This window comes from Pavona decussata, unplaced genomic scaffold, assembly GCF_977016875.1.
Source record: "Pavona decussata unplaced genomic scaffold, jaPavDecu1.1 SCAFFOLD_386, whole genome shotgun sequence".
NCBI classification, from domain to species: Eukaryota; Metazoa; Cnidaria; class Anthozoa; order Scleractinia; family Agariciidae; genus Pavona; species Pavona decussata.
The window spans coordinates 3,400,130-3,405,507 of record NW_028145758.1 but is presented as its reverse complement, the minus strand read 5'-3'; the positions used below and the strand labels follow the sequence as shown (position 1 = coordinate 3,405,507).

Below are 5,378 nucleotides of genomic sequence, written 5' to 3'. Positions count from 1 at the left end.
TTCCCAACCGCTTGATTGTGGACTGTGACGGGGTTGTTCCGCATTCAAATTTTGAGTTGGCCTTCATGCACAGTACTAGCTAGCTAAATACTACAAGTTAGAGTTGAGCTGACAAAAATAAAAGACAGTTTAGCAAAAACATCCTACAAAATTTTTCTCATTTGCCGGCCGGTCGGCTGCGCTTAACAAATGCAGCATTAACTTTTTTTGCAACTTGTGCTATATCAGTTTTCGACTGTATGTGTACGCTACATTATCAGTACATTATCGTCTCTATGATCACCCATAGTCATGATATGTCATGATATGAACATCAGTAAGGTCTTGACTCTGATTGCATTGATAAACTGATAATAAACGATAATTTTCTTATGAGTTTTTTTTTTTTTTTTTGTTTGTTTTGTCACAATGACCAAGCACTTCCGAACATTGCAGACCAATTTATGTCCTCATAAATTTAAGTTAATGGGACAACCATGAGAGATTACGTGCTGGTTGTGTGACATGCTTTAAGGTAGGGGGTAGGGTTTCACAGTCCAAAGTTTATCGGGATCACATGCATTAGTAACGCAAACTGTACGCTGAGCCAATCAGAATCGGCTGGTATCTCACTGTCAATCAATCCTCAGACATCGAGCACGAGTTGTGTGTTCATTCATTCCTTCGCTGCGAGCTAGCAAACTGTAGTTGTCTTGTTCTACGACGTGTCTTTTAATAACTTTCGCAGCCGTTCAATTTGTTTCTTCGCTCGCTTCTGAGACGGTTTCCCTATCCTGTGAGGCGATTTTAAGTTTCAGGACCGCAAATCATGCCGCCACGAGCACGCCGGTCGACTTCTCGCCCAGGCGCACAACCGAATATCGACCCGACCGTGCTTGGAGCCCTATCCCATCGCCGACCTTCGCTCTCTTTGCGTTCAACATGGTATTCCGTCGACAGGAGTCCGAAGGACTCTCGAACGCCGGCTCCGGGAGCTGAACAATCAGGTTCAAAACATCAATGAACACGAACCAGCAACTCAAAACAACGACGAAACGGCGGCACACAGGCAAGAGCGCACTGAGTTTCCAGACGGCCAGATACAGACGATCCAACAATTAATTGCAGACACTGTGAAACAATCTGCCAGGGAGATAGCGACCGAAGCGGCTAGGGCCGCTGTGAGTGCTTCGTCGAGCCTCCTTGCCCAAAGGCCCGCTTCGCTTGTGCGTGGCACAGCGCCCGTTACGACAGTTCCCACGAACACTGCTGCGGTTAACTTCGCATCGCCCTTCCAAGACATCCCAGGGCAGTATAACAAAGACATCCAATGTGGTGAGTTTTCTTTTTGATCTTTCCAAACTACTTCCTAAGAACCTGTCGCTGCACGACGAGGACGATAATCTTGTCCTCTCCTTAGAGAACTCCGTCGTTAAGGTGTCGAAGAAATCGAAGCAGACGGCCTCCACCCCTATAACCGATATTGAACAGTGAACCACTGCTTTTACGTCCTATGTGAGTGTACTAATCGACAAGTTACCAACACGATCGCAGGAACTCTTGCAATATGTGAGTTTAATTAGATACGCAGCCCGTGTGCACAAAGGGTTAGGATGGGCCATTTATGATTTTAAGGTGACCGAACACAGTTTTTTAGTGTACAAGTGTTAGAAGACGTTTTGTGGAAACTATGTATTTCTGGACGCCCAAAATTGGTATGGTGTAAGACTAACTAAGAAAGAATGTATTTTTGTACGTCTTGTTGAGCTAAGTACCGTTTCCATGGCAACACAGCGAGCTATTGAACGTCCATAAATAGTAGGTTTCCTTTATTCTTAGGAAATGTACCCATTAGATTTTTTCCATTTTTTGTATCCAGAAAAACTCACAAAACACTAACACAGTTGCACTATTTTCATGTAATTTTAACAGAGAGATCTCCTGTAAATATTGATTTTGCATTTTTATACTTTGTGAAGATACCCTCTGTTAGATTTAGGTTTCTCTTTGTAGGCGAGTTACGCTTTTAGGGAACTATTTTCATGCCAAATTTCACGAAATTCTAATGAGCGGTTCCTTAGAAAACAGTTCATTTCCACGAAAACAACCAGTCGCAATGTTTTTGCTCAAATGCGCATGCCTGGCTTTAATTGGGTTTCATGGCAAAGATGAAAAGCATGCAAAAGGTCTTGGTGAATGCCTTTTTTGCTCGGAAAGAAAAGAAAAAGAGTCCGGAAACGAGAAATTTAGTTATTTAGGATCAAAACTTACTTTTATTATCCATTTCATGTGAAATTGAGGGATCACTTTATCGACTGTCGTATTTGCGTACCACAACCCTAGCGCGCGCTTAATAGCGTCACTAACAGAATCTGTAAAGCGCGCGCAAACTGTGTTCGGCCACCTTAAGTTTTGCCAGAAAGCTAGCGTAAATAAGTCTATTAATTGGTCAGTGGTTGACACTCAGCTTTGGTTAACCATTTTTACTGTGTCACCAGCGATACTCAAAGAAGAGTATCCGCTCTTTTCCAATGGACCCCAGCGAAATGTGTCTATAACAGGGGATGCGAACTGAGGCACATGCAACTTTTACGGTGCCCACCTTCCCTTCTTTGTGGGGTTTCCCGTCAGCTGTTAGGTGATACCTTTAATTAGTTAATTCATTACTTATTTTAGGGGTCGGGGTTTTTTCGTCTATGGGGAATACACTTTGTGTATTTGTGGGGATGAAGTGCTCCCTTACAGGCACTCTTGGCCCCATAGACTCACAGAATTGATGGGTTACCATGGTAACCATGAGTTTAAACTCCCTTAGGACTAGGAACCTCTCTCAGGGTATTGTGACCTGCAGCCCTGAGGGGGAGTAGGGACCTTTTCAGGGTATTGTGACCTGCAGCCCTGAAAGGGAGTAAGGACCTCTTTCGGGGTATTGTTACTGCAGCCCCGAAGAGGATTAGGAAAACTCCCTTAGGACTAGGAACCTCTCTCAGGGTATTGTGACCTGCAGCCCTGAGGGGGAGTAGGGACCTTTTCAGGGTATTGTGACCTGCAGCCCTGAAAGGGAGTAAGGACCTCTTTCGGGGTATTGTGACTGCAGCCCCGAAGAGGATTAGGAAAACTCCCTTAGGACTAGGAACCTCTCTCAGGGTATTGTGACCTGCAGCCCTGAGGGGGAGTAGGGACCTTTTCAGGGTATTGTGACCTGCAGCCCTGAAAGGGAGTAAGGACCTCTTTCGGGGTATTGTGACTGCAGCCCCGAAGAGGATTAGGAACCTCTCCCAGGGGTTTGTGACCTGCATCCCCGGAGAGGAGGGGGCTTTGACCCCCCTTACCAAGCCAGATTAGTGATTCAGTTATTGATGGCATTTAGTTCCACTGGCCTGCTATTGGAGTACTTCATTCCCAACCCCTCACCCCACATATCATTGTTGTGTTCTTATTTCTCATGGGTTGGGAGCATTAAAGACCAATTTATGTCCTCATACATTTAAGTTAATGGGACAACCATGAGAGATTACGTGCTGGTTGTGTGACATGCTTTAAGGTAGGGGGTAGGGTTTCACAGTCCAAAGTTTATCGGGATCACATGCATTAGTAACGCAAACTGTACGCTGAGCCAATCAGAATCGGCTGGTATCTCACTGTCAATCAATCCTCAGACATCGAGCACGAGTTGTGTGTTCATTCATTCCTTCGCTGCGAGCTAGCAAACTGTAGTTGTCTTGTTCTACGACATGTTTTTCCCTCCCCCCCACCCTATGGTTTAAGCATGCCACACACAAATTAACACTAGTATTACACAATGCTTATGAATTTATGAATAGTTATAATATATCTTACTTAAGCTGCTAAGCTGGGCCTTGGCCCCCACGTTACGGGATCATTGACTAGCTTTCCTATGTACAGCCAATGTACATGTTTCTAATTTTCAGATACACAGCAATATGTATTGATATCTCTTTATACAAAACGTTCCAGTTATGAGCTATTTTTGTTACTGTTTGCAACCAATGCTGTTGGCATTAATTTTATGCAGTTTATATGCATCAAAGACACTGAATGAACTGATTAGCCTTGTCTAATCCCAAGGACTACATAATTGTAGTAAGGAGTTAGTCTACAATTTAGATTTGTCTAATCAAAATACACAAATAAACTTTGGGCTGGGATGAAGTGCTCCCTTACAGGCACTCTTGGCCCCATAGACTCACAGAATTGATGGGTTACCATGGTAACCATGAGTTTAAACTCCCTTAGGACTAGGAACCTCTCTCAGGGCATTGTGACCTGCAGCCCTGAGGGGGAGTAGGGACCTTTTCAGGGTATTGTGACCTGCAGCCCTGAAAGGGAGTAAGGACCTCTTTCGGGGTATTGTGACTGCAGCCCCGAAGAGGATTAGGAAAACTCCCTTAGGACTAGGAACCTCTCTCAGGGTATTGTGACCTGCAGCCCTGAGGGGGAGTAGGGACCTTTTCAGGGTATTGTGACCTGCAGCGCTGAAAGGGAGTAAGGACCTCTTTCGGGGTATTGTGACTGCAGCCCCGAAGAGGATTAGGAACCTCTCCCAGGGGTTTGTGACCTGCATCCCCGGAGAGGAGGGGGCTTTGACCCCCCTTACCAAGCCAGATTAGTGATTCAGTTATTGATGGCATTTAGTTCCACTGGCCTGCTATTGGAGTACTTCATTCCCAACCCCTTACCCCACATATCATTGTTGTGTTCTTATTTCTCATGGGTTGGGAGCATTAACGAACGTTTTCGAACCCTTCCGAACCGCTTGATTGGTGGGCTGTGACGGGGTCGTTCCGTATTCAAACTGATTGCATTGACAAACTGATAATAACTGTTAATTTTCTTATGAGTTGTTTTTTTCACAATGACCAAGCACTTCCGAACATTGCCGAACGTTTCCTCGAACCCTTCCAAACTGCTTGATGGGTGAGATGTGACGGGGTTGTTCAGTATTCAAAGTTTGAGTTGGAGTTCATGCATAGCACTAGCGAAAGGCTGTAAGTTTGGAGAAATACTCAAGTTATCATTTAGTTGACAAAAATAAAATACAGTCTAGCCGGAGAACAGCTTGCAAAATTTTTATCATTCTTATTGTATTGATTAACTGATAATAACAACAGTGACTTCATAAAGCTTTATCAACTATTTATCACCTTTTCGACTGGTTGTTTGTAACACATCTGAAAAGTTATATCTATTAACATACTGATTATGCGCCACTCGACATGAGTTGAACCAATATTGCTTTGAGTGGTAACTATGACGAGCAATAAAATCGACTTCCACTTGTTATTAACATGCAACACCAGTAAAAACGAGCTAGGGGATTGGCAGTTAGCACTCTAGACTTTCGACTTAGTGTTCAGAACTTGTACTCATGACTCCTT

At 44.1% G+C, this 5,378-nt stretch overlaps 1 long non-coding RNA gene across 1 annotated transcript; it reads left to right on the top strand.

The window, feature by feature from the left end:
• The first annotated feature begins 445 nt into the window (after nucleotides 1–445).
• On the top strand, nucleotides 446–4,685 carry LOC146451717 (uncharacterized). Its single transcript, XR_014859996.1, has 2 exons — nucleotides 446–1,614; nucleotides 2,390–4,685. It is a non-coding gene; the product is annotated as an uncharacterized LOC146451717 (long non-coding RNA).
• Nucleotides 4,686–5,378: the final 693 nt, after the last annotated feature.